The sequence below is a fragment of the Corapipo altera genome, unplaced genomic scaffold (genome assembly GCF_003945725.1).
Source record: "Corapipo altera isolate COAL_440 unplaced genomic scaffold, ASM394572v1 0, whole genome shotgun sequence".
Taxonomy (NCBI): domain Eukaryota; kingdom Metazoa; phylum Chordata; class Aves; order Passeriformes; family Pipridae; genus Corapipo; species Corapipo altera.
In genome coordinates, this window is record NW_020884872.1 from 76,543,691 (window position 1) to 76,555,965 (window position 12,275).

Below are 12,275 nucleotides of genomic sequence, written 5' to 3' on the forward strand. Positions count from 1 at the left end.
TTGATGTAGCCAAAATTTTCTACTGCTTGCACAGGTTTGTTCAATACCTTTCATGTGAGCCAAAATGAAGATCCCCACTTTGTTCTCTGTTTCTCTTTGTTTCTTATACATGCAGAAAAAATGAAAATATATAAAATATTCAGGTACATACAATATACATATATATATATTTAAAAAGCTTCTCATGTAATTGTTGCTACATGGAAGAGTAGTTATACTTTAAAATTTATTCATAGTTACTTTGTGAATCAGTAGGGCTCTAGTGTCATGTAAGTTAAAATCAGAAGTGTTAGCATTTTCCCAGACAAAAACATGTATATTTTAGTTTAATGGCACTATTTCTATTTCACCTATACTCTATTTTTAATATTAATTTCTAACTCACATGACTATAGCTATGGGAAGAGCCTTTTCAGAGAAGAGACCCGTACAAAGGAAAAAAAATCTTAAACACAGTTAAAATTTTCACATTTTGCAATTAGTGAAAAATCAATACGGGAGATGAGTATTGTACTGGTTTCTGGAAGCACTGATTTTAAAGCCTAGACATACCTCCTGCTTGGCAGAAACTATACAGTAATTTTATCGTGAAAGATACTGTAGGAAGGTGTTGCAGTAACTAAGGAACCAATTTTAGTAAGACAAAAACAAATGTTGGAGGTATAACAGGACTGAAATATCAAAACAATTTTTAGGCATGGTATTAATTTCTGTCAATGTGTGGTACAATTTGAAAAGAAAACTCATTGATTATTATTATAAATATTATTTTTCATTTTTATACTTTAGTATGAATTGATAAAGAATTGAGCTGCTGTTGCTTGGATTGGACTATATGTATCATGAAGTTTTAGTTCAAGTACAAAGCGTGGACACCTTACAAAATAAAATATCATCTCATCCAAGTGTTTCTTTTAAAACTACAGAGTACATTCCTGTGACATTCAAGATAAATGACAGTAATTTGCCATTTTCAAACATTCAGAATGTGAGTAGCCAAAGATTAGCCCCATGTCTTGGGGCTGTTCAAACCACTGGTTTCCAGTAAATATATCTTTTAGTGCAATAATCATGATACACTTGTGAGATGGTTGTGAAATTCTCAAAAGCAGTCTCTACTTGTCTGTTTTATATAAGATTTCTATCATTGTATCTGAATGTTTCACAGTCTTCAGCATGTAGTAGAACAATAAAAAGATTTAAAAGACTGGATCCACAATATCTGTATTATTTCTGACAGGGTTGTCCTAAAAGTTTCTGACGGATCTTCCTCATCTTTCTTATGAAATTGATTCAATTGTTTAACTACATTTAGACTTAAAAGTGGTTTCCTAAATAAAAAGCACCTCATGGCAATATAAATTTACTTTTTCATGTCCTCTCCCCAGGGATTATAGAAAAAAAACCATTTTGTTCCTCTTTGTGCAAGCTTTTTGTGTATTTGGAGGTAGTTATTTTTTCCCTAGACTAATTCAGTTCTTTCATGCTGTACACAGCCCATGTTTTGTAGCCCTGTGTTCAGACTTGTTTCTCTTCTCTGGACCATATTTGAGACCAATATCTTGAATTAAATTTAGCTACCCAAAAGCAGAATGAATGACTTCATGTATCTGACATATGCATCTCAATAGTAGCCTTTTTTCTTTTTTTTTTTTTTACTGCAATATGGTGTTACAGCCACTAGCCCACAGATATTGTTTCTTCCTACACCTTTACTAAATAAGCAGCATTAATACACAAAGGAACTTAAGAACTGTGAGTACAAGCAACAAGAAGTCAAGAGGATCCCCTCACTCTGTACTGGTGGTAAAAGATCTCCACTAGTGACAAGAGCCACCATAGAATCTACAAATTTGAGAGCCTTCCTCCTGCTCACACACCTGTAATTGAACTACAGAATTTCATTCCTTTTGCCCACTTTTCTTGACACTCCTTCCTTCCCCACTTCAGGAGTTACCTATAAAATGCCAAATGTGATACAGATTGTTCCCTGAGGTTAAAACTGGCATATAAAGCTCTGTTACCTTCAGAAAAAGTTCTCCAACTGCATGTAATAAGGTTTACTTCCTATTACATTATCACTAGCGCTATATATATGATACTAGCCCCAACTATTTGTAATTCAGGGAATTCCTGAGCTGGACATGTTTTCTGTGTGTATAGGAAACTTAAAAGATTAATAATGCATGAATTTTTTCTGAACTATTCCTGAGCTCAGGTAAAGTCTCAATAGGAGTAATATCTAGTGACAAGGCATTTACAATATGTATGTTACATATTCTTGTATTTTTCAGTATTTTCTTTTCTTTTTTTTTTAGTCCTGTCTGATGTGCCTTCCAGAAGAGAGACTGAGTATCCAGTTTCTAATAAGCCTCCCCAGACCACTATCTCTCTGACTTTACTGGAAGAGGACCAAGCTGCTGCTAAGTCAAGGTCAAAAGTGACCTTTTAAAAATGTGGAAAACAAACAGGTGTAGAATAACACCCACCAAAATTCTACAGTCCTAAGAAGAAAACAAGACTGATAAAGACTAATAATACGAGGTGATGATCAGTAGGTGGAACAAATGAAATGCCATATATAGACAGGTTTAGAAGAAAATTTAAGGGCTGATAATGTAAGTTTCTGCATGAAAGTAGGAAGCCTAAATAGCAAGATGGGAGCATTGCTTTGAATAAAACAAACTATATTGGGAACCTGGAGGAAGACAAATAGTAGCACACAAAGTTACCAGAATACAACATATCTAAACTCTGAAGCTTACGAGCTATGAAGTATATGGCTTTTAAAATGTCAATCCTTATGTTTTTGTCTGTTTCCAGAAGAGCAGAATATTTAACTTTTGATTCATTTATTTCCCCATATAATGCAATAAATGTTGAACTCTGTTTATAGTGGGATGAGACCAGGTCTTGAATTGTTAGCATAAGGTATAATAGCAAAAGTGATGGAAGAATGTGATTTCAAAATGATTGTTTGTTTAGAAGGACATAATTCTAATTGCAAATATTTTGTTTTCTGTTTCCTTTAAATAGGACACAGCTGTTTTGTGCTATTCAAACCTTTTTTAGAAAAATAAAAAATAGGAGAAAACAAAGAATTACTGCCTGAAGGAGACTACTTTTATACTTAGCTAGAGGGTATGACTACAAATTGAACCCTATTCCAAATACGTTCAATTCAGCTGGAGGATATGTTTCAGACCTGAAATGCTCTCAGGTCCTCTGTCTATGTAACATATAAACATGAAAAAATAGGCAGATTTTCTTAGCTGATCCCAAATGAAAGACAATTTTGAAAAAGAAGAGAAAATTGAAGTGTCAGATACTTGAAAGAGTCTCCAGAGGAGGACTTCTTTAATCTTAGGGAAAAATAATTGGAGGGGACTGAGTGCAAGTGATTCACAAATTGCTCAAAGAAATGACACATCCAGAAGCACCGTAGAGATCTCATGAAATACCTGTATGGATCCTAGTGCACAGATAGTTTGCTAATTATGCTTAGTGAATAAGGAGTTATAAACCACAGGATGTTTATCAACTTTGATCAGAGATATTAACTTGTACTAAACTTTTGCTGTCAGAGCTAGATGGTTACCAAAAGCCCTTTCAAACATGTCTGCAGTTACTGTGATTATGATGCAGGTGTGCCCAAACATAGAAGTGCATTTTCTTGCGTAGAAGAAAACAACAAGAATTTATAAAAGAATAGAAATAGATGAAGAAATGACTGATTGACAGAAAAAACAATGTTCGCAGGGGAAGTTCCGAATCTCCTGTTCTAATAAAAACATTGTATCACTGGTGAGAGATGAATGTTGTGTTCCAGCTCTGTTATATCCATTTGTGTAAAAATACAGAGTGAAAAGAGAGTTCCTCACTGTACAAGCTTTACATCCAGGGACAGAAAAAACAAATTTAGAATCTGAATTCTACCTGAATTCTTTATAGATCAAGGTAAAACTATTTCTCAACTTGCTAACACAATGTTTACAAAGGTAATATATGATCTAAAAAAAGGTAAAGAAAATTATGTTCAAATGAGGAGAGATGTGTGAACAAGTAGTCAAACAGAAGAAAAAAAGGATTGGAAATGGAGAAGATAGCAGTTGCCAATTCTGTCAAGAAATGCTTTTGCCTACACTTTTGACCTTTATTTTCATAGTTGGATTCTTTTTTCTTTTAACAGTTCAGTCATTTGCTATTTTTAAAGTTAAATTTGAAAAACAAAGAAAAGAGAAGGGAAAAAAGATCCCATCAAGAGCTCTTGCTATTGCTTTTCTCCTTTTATCTTTTTCTCTATATATTTTGTGGGGGGTTTTTTTGTGTTACTGGAGTAGTTCTGAATTTTAATGATAAAGCACTTGGCTTGAACTCAACATATGCAATAATAGGCTTAGTTACTCGGTACTTGTCCAGGATCTCTGAGAATTGCAAACCTTAACATATGTGGAAGTAGTGCATATCTTATACCTGGTTTAAAACAATACGAAAAAGAAAGTGTATGCCAGAACATGGATGTTATAACTGTATTTGAAGACCCTTAAAGCAGGAAAGAGTGACTCTTTTTCAAAAAACAACACAAAAATAAGTTGAAGAGTAAAAAAGGAAAAAGGAAGTGTTATCAGAAGGTAATATGTCTGGTTAATACACCAGAATGTGCTGCCATTCAAAGGTACATCAAGAAGTTGGATAAATGGGCCAGCAGAAACATCATGAAGTTCTATACAGGGAAATGCCAAGTCCTTCTCCTAGGGAGGACTAAGCCCAGGCTCCAGGGCAGCCTTAAGCATAGCTGGCTGGAAAGTAGCTGTGCAGTGAAGGCCCCAGTATCATGGAGGACAAGTTGAGCTTGATACAGCAACATGTCCTTGCTGCAAAGAAGGAAAGTGCATCCTGCCCCCAGCATATGCTAATACCTGGGGTTCTTCCTCCCCAGGTACAGGACTTTGCTCTTCCCCTTTTTAGACTTCATTTCTCCAGCCTGTCTGCTCATTTCTCCAGCCTGTCCAGGTCCCTCTGGAAGGTAGCATGACCCTCTGGTGTATCATTTCTCCAAGTAACCAAAGCAGGGATTTGCATTCTGAAATCATGCCAGATCCAGAATCTCATGGAGCTGAAGGCATGCGAGGTGACAAGCAGCACTCTGTACAACACTCTCCTCCAGCTAGCTATAAAGAGGATTATTGACATATCAGACAAAATCTCTGGAATGCTAGATTGCATGCAGAGATTAGGTATTTGCCTATTCACTGGGAGAGGCAATACCTCAAAAAGCTAGGACTAATTGCATTTGATCTGTAGGAGACTAAGTTCATTTTAGTCACTGGCAATGACTTTTTAGCCAAAAGAGAAAAGAAGATTCTATAACTGGAGGCACAATGTGAACCAATTCAGATAAGTCTTTTTTCCTCCATCTGTTGACTGACCAGGTTTCTTAAAAAATTCCTTCAGCTCATATAGCTAAGCAGGTGGAATTGAGAAATTCACCTGGAGGCAACCCCCATCTGTCTGCACCCAGACCATATCCTGCCATAACCTCCACCTAGTTACAATCTGGAAAGTTAGCCAAGGTGTGGGACTTGGCCACCATTTCTCCCCAACAATTTAAAGTCAAATATCCTCCATAACATGGTGCTCTTGGTCCTCTGCGCAATAAGCAGAACCTTTCATATACTCTAAGTTACTAAAACAATGTATAAAAAGCAGTGCAAGGATTACAAACAACAGTGCCAATGCTAATTAGGGTTAGCCAAGGTTTTCTCATTCATACAGCTAAGGGAACATATGGGAAATGTCATGTTGTCATAGCAGATTCTTTGCTTCAGAAAGTTGTGTGAAACATCAAAGCCAAGTAAAATAATAGCTGCATGTAGCAAATGTGAGGTATAAGAGCTTCAGATAATATATCTTTTTTTCACTGTCTGACAGGGGCTGAAGTACATGCAAAAATGAGATCCGTTGTGATGTCTATTGTCAAGCTGTTACTCTGACTCTTCTTCTGAGATGTTTCTCTAATTTTTATGTAAAAGTATTTAAAATATGATTTTTTAAAAATAGTGGTTTTATTCAAACAGCACAGAAAGCCCTAGAATTGAAAATATTAACTGAAAAAGTCATACCTCATAAAAGTTTGAAACACCTTTTCATATGGATGTAGCTCTTCTTTCTTCCTGTAGTCCATAGGATTGACTTAGAAGAGAGTCAATAATTCTGATTTTGTTAGTTAATGACTGATCCAAATTTTAAAGCAATTTTTTTAAAATATTACTCTTTGCATATGGATCTCTCTTCAGTCTGATGATTCTATACAAATAGTAGAAGAGGTATTTCATCTTTTGTTTTGAGACTCACCTAGGAAGGAAACTTTTTCAGATGTTGCTCCATCAGATGTACGTATGCCCTAAATATAACACTCATGTAATTTCAGTGACTCATGGCCTTTCTGAGGAACACTGAAGTAATTTTAAGCAGACAAAGGCAAGCTGGTGGGAGGGACCGATAGTCTGAGATGAACATCTGCTTGCCAGGAGAATGTGTAACAGGTTTTTATTATTCCTATAAGAGAAGAAGTGGAAAGTATGTTAGACTCAAGAAGTGAACAAGTGGTTTGCTTTTTTAGTCTTGATTTTCTTCTTGTATTTTTCATTAGGAATGCTGTTGGATTCACTGTTCAGAGATCCCCAAAGAAAGGAAACACAAGTAGCTGAAATGTAGACATTGCCAGAAGTTTTTTCTTTATTTATGACTGTCTACCTCCAAAACATGGAAAAAGTAACATTTTGCAACAATAGACATCTTCTTCTTGTATTCTTTGTTACCTCATGTCAGGTGACCCAGGCCCTTGGGCGGCGATTTTGGTTTTTCAGCCATTTTTTTTCTTGTGTGTGTCTTGGTGGGGTTTTTTTATTTGTTTCCCATTTAACCTTACAGAACAGAGCCAAGCACATCAGTCGACTTTAACAAGGTCTGTGATTGCTCAAAGTTATGCTGGCTGGTAAGCTTAACATGATGGTAAAGGTGGGTCTTAAGCTATATGTGGACTTTCAGAAGTTCAAGTCATATGGCAGACTGTGCCATCTGATTAACAGGGAAGTTGAACTGGCATGGAAACTTCTAGGTAATCTAAATGTCTGAGTTTGGGGAAGTAAATCAGTAGGCTGTGTTAAGACTGGCAATCCCCACGTCTGTGGAGCAGTGGGACCCCTTGGGAGCTGTTGTCATCTTTTGTGAACCACAGTTTGAGTTCTCTTGTTCTCTCAGCTCTCCAGAATATGTGAGGTCTGTCCTGTGGCCCTTGGGCATTTGAAGGTTTGATGGTTGGTTGTTGGGATCAGAAAGGTTGGACATACATATATTATAGGAATAGCAACCATTGTAGAACAACAGCTTACCAAAGATTTTAAGGACTGAACACAATGCAATTTTAATGTAGTCTTCAAGACTACTCAATTAAACCTTGTTTTTGCATTATCTTACTTATTAACTTGATGCCATGGCTTCAGTCAATAAATACTACATGAAAAGTTATCTTTACTTTATTCCTGCCAGAGATTACTAGAAAGATGTCAAGAAAACTCATTATGGAGAATCATAGTGTAGAGACTTGTTTGAATTACTTATGATTTTACTCTCCTATGGAAGGGTTTGTTGTGATTTCTTTTTCTTCTGACCCTTTATTTTAGTTATCTGGTGAAATATGGAAGACAGGGTCACCAAGGGAAACTGGGACTGTTTAGGGCCCGTAGATGACATTATGACATTACTGCATTTCTGTTAACTAGCTCTGAACACATTAAAAATTATAAAGTACTAAGAGGTCATAAAGGTGTGCAGCAGCTGCGTCACAGCTGATGAAGTTACATGACTGCCAACCAGCATAATTTAAATGCCTTAAAAATATCAAGTGTAATGTTTAGTTGCAGTTCAATACAGTAAGTGAATGCCATATAACCTATGAGTAATGTACTGAGTAATGCAATCTAACTGTTTCTCAGGAGAATTTGGTTGTGATTTTAGTCAACTAAGATTAGCAACTGGTAAATCAAAGCTGGAAATCTTCGTGGAGTCAACAGTGGAAAAGGCCAAGATGTGCCTTAGGGCCTTCATTGTACTGGTATATAGAAAGCAGTATGACCTGACTACATTACACTATTGATATTATGTCTTGGAATTACTGAAAATATGTCACTTGAAAGGAATATTATTGCATTTTTTTTCTTCTCAGAATCCAAGACAAAAAATGAAGATGCAGCTAAAAGTGAAAACATACACTTAAGAAAGTGTAGGATTCAGTTATCATGGTCTCCTTCCTTCTGTGAATTAAGTTTCAGGTCACTAGTCTGTAACAAATCTTCTGTTCCAGGGGGAGACAAGCTAGTGCATTACATCATAGAAACCACACTACCTTTTAAAATGGTTGTGAAAATAGGATTATATCTACCAGGATACAAAAAAGTATTTAACACATTAAATAAAAAATATTTTTCTGAGATTAACCTATCATTTTCTTATTTAAAGGACATGCTCTTTCAGCAGAGATAGCTACACTAAAATTACCTTCAGTAAGCTCAGTAAACTCTGAGATAATCATTATGATCTGAGACAAAAATTGTACTGTAGTGCTTATTTAAAACATAAAGTTTTCTTTTATGTTGCAAGTATGTTTATATTCTGCTAGTATTTCTTACCACAGTTGAAATTGTAAGCAGCATTATGTTATGTATGTCAAGTATGCCTGGGGAGTAATGGAATTGTTTACCGTAGGGAATTCAAAGAAGGATATCAAACTGTTCTTCAACCATAGTTTGGGGGTTGCACACATTGAACAGGGATTGTTTTGCATCAACCACAGGTATTTTTGTATAATGCAGAGCAGGTGCCATCATTTAGTTTTCTACCAGAAGAAAAATCCTATCCCTTTTTGATATGCTTTTTGATCAGATCAGTGATATTGTGTCAGAAGAATTAAATGTTTATGGTTATTCAGAAGCTGAGCAAAACACAACCTTTAATGATAGCAGTATCATTAGTGTTCTGCTGTGGAAAAAAAAACTGTCTCACATAGGTTAGGTGACTGCTGATCAAAAGCTGCATCTGTTTTGCAGATAGGCATTTGTCTATGTGAAATAAGTATATTTTCAGTGTTTTCACAAAGATTTTGACAAGGTTAGGTTTACCTCAGATGATTTTTTTTCTGGTGTCCTTTGAGCCATGTCTTCCAGCTGACAAGAGGCTCTTGAAAATTTTAGAGCTTTCTGCCGTTGAAACGTGAACTTGCATTCCTGGTTAACACACAGAGAACTGGAGCAATGAACTCTGTAGGGGCATGAATCTGTAAGAACGGAGCAAATATCTGTTAGGAGAGACTACAGAAGCATATATCTGTACAACAGTAAGCACAATCCATCCCCCATTCACTACAGTAGCTCCCTATGGAGTGCTCAATAGGTAGAGCAGAACTTGCATGTCTGTCTTAGCAGCTCTGTGGACTTTTTCATACTCAGCTGTCTCTCTTGCATATGCAATGAAACATTGCTTCCTATGAGCAAAGTCATGAATCCTGGACAACATTACCTTAGTTAAATTCAATGTGAATTCTTTTGCCATCTAATAGGTTAGTAACATATTTATTCATTAAAATTATGGGATAAAACTAGGGTGAAGGAAATGAATACTCAAAAGCATTGCATTTGATTTTGCTGGTATTGATGCTGTATTTGATTCTACATCCTTTAAAAGACTGTTTTGGATACTACTAATTTTATGCATTTTAGGAAAACTGTTTTGAAATGTACAGTGCAATTTTCTTCTCAGATAGAAGGTTAGTAAATGTTTTGCAATGAGAAATGGAGTTTGTCTGCATGATAGTGACTTTGTGCCTGAGCATAGTGCTTGTGTCTTAATGTTACGTTTCTTGTGGTGCTACTTAGCTGAAATCCAGCTGAGGTTTGAGATCCAGATCTGGCAATGAACAACACTGCTTCTCTGCTGTCTGTGAATCTGTGCAATTTGATCAGCAGAGGACAAGCCTTGCAAGTTCAAATCCAGTTAAATCAAGAAGTCACTTTCCAATGTCAAATACAACTGTAACAATTAAATAGTATCTATAGAACAGTATATAACAGTTCTTGCATACTCATATGTGTTCTAGCTGACTTCGGTGTTGACTGCTTTGAGCATCCACCATTCATTTCAAATAGATTCTGATGCTAATTTTATTACCTCTCTAAGAGCATGTTTTCATTAGAACAATGAAGCAGGCATTCATAAACGAGTCATAATTAGACTGAGGTATTTAGTCTCTGCTTCTAATAAGAGACATAGCAAATAACATGTTTACTAATAATTACAGGGAAAAAATCTAAACAGTTCCTCTATTATATTGAAAACCATTGAGAAACTGAGGAGAACAAAGTCCATCTTAAATTACTAGTGCTACTTTTAGTGCTAAATTACTTTAATTACTAGCAGTATCTTAGAGGTTCTGACATTCTTCAGACTTTATCAGTTTATTCTAGGGCTGCGTGCAGACTAGGGGTCAACCTGGTAGTGGAAACCTTCAGCTCCTGTCACTCAGTGATGGCAGTTCAAATGAATGGTAGTATCCTCACTGCTTGGAATGGATGCCATTTGTCTTTGGAAGTGGGTGGTTGCAACCATGCAACTCATTTCTTGAAAGTCTTTTTTCAGGTTTCCTCAGTCCTGGAAGTGTTTTGATATCTTCTACTGCTTTCTGATGCCACTATGGTTATTTGAGTCCCGTCTGACTTGCTATCATATTTATTGTGTTTCTCCTGCAAAGCACTTCTCCATAATCATAGCCAGGCAGTGTTTTACAGAGGTAGGGAACTGGAGTCCTTGAAGTTAAAGATACTCTACTGTACAGTCTCTAAAAGCAGGAAATATCATTAACTGCCTCCTTTTCTCCCCTGCCACGCCTCACATATGGTGTGTGGGCCTTGACTTCATAAAGCAACCCTCAGATCTGCAAATGCACCAAGCAGCAGAAAATGTGACTTAAAGCAATAGTATCTAAAGAGGAGAAAGTTTCAATTTTCTGTGCAGAGAAAAAAAATCCCAGAGATATATCAGCTCTCCTCAGCCAGCATGTGTTTGCAGGCATCTGGGGTAAGAAAAAAGTTCTGGAAACTGCTGGTGACACTGGTACAACACAGGGCCCGGTGCGTCCCTTGAACATGGACCCGTTTTATGGCATGGTCCCATTAAAACCATGGGTTTTTGAACACAGTAAATAAAAGCCCACAGGCTTCTAACAAAGTGTTAATTTTTAAGGCCTGAATTGAGTCTTCTTCTCCCAAAGGGTTGATTGCAAATTCCAGACTTGCCTGAAACTCATTCCTAAGTAAGGTGTGGGACCTTGAAAAAGGGTCAATGCAACACCTTCAGTGTTATAAATATTTTCATAAAAATTTAGAATCACAAAATGGTTGAGGTTAGAAGTAACCTCTGCAGGTCATCTGGTCCACCTCCCCTGCTCAAGCCGTGCCACCTAGAGTACATTGCTCAGGACCATGTTCAAGTGTCTTTTGAATGTCTCTGAGGATGAAGTGTCCATCACCTCTCTGGGCAACCTGTGTCTGTAATTGGTCACCCTCACAGCAAAAAAATGTTTTCTGATGTTCAGAATTTTCTCCCTTATCTACTTTACTTTCTGCAGAGACATTTGCATTTTGTAAGAAGAGAGGCGTATTTTCTTTGCAAATATAGATGGAAACTGTGCTGGTTTAAAAGTTAACCAGCAGGGGAAATGAACTCAACTCAAAAGAGAGATTGTAAGTCAGAATAACAATTTAATAAAATAATACAATAAGCACAACTACACAGACAAGCAATTGGTATCAACCCACAAAACCCAAATGTACAACCTGGCACCCCAGGGCACAAACAAAACAGTGCTCCCTGGGCCCCCCCCTGAGTCCAAAGCAAAGGGAGAGGGGAAAAAACCTGCTGGTGGGAGAGCTGCTGCAGTCCAGCTAAAAGTGGTGATTGTAGTCCAGCCGAGGGTGGTGGTGAGCTGCAGTCCTCCTCTGGGTCCCACGAGTGGAGAGAGCGGCAAGGTTCTGAAACTCCAGGTTTATATATTCTCCAACTCAGGCAGCAATGCTTAGCCCCTCCCCCAGAGTGGGGAATTCCGTAAAAGGATGTTCAGTCCTTCCCTCAGAGTGGGGAATTCCATAAAAGGGTGTGAGGGTGCTCAGTCAGGGAATTTCCACAAAAGGGCATGAGGACAGGAGCATGGGGGGGGGGGGGGG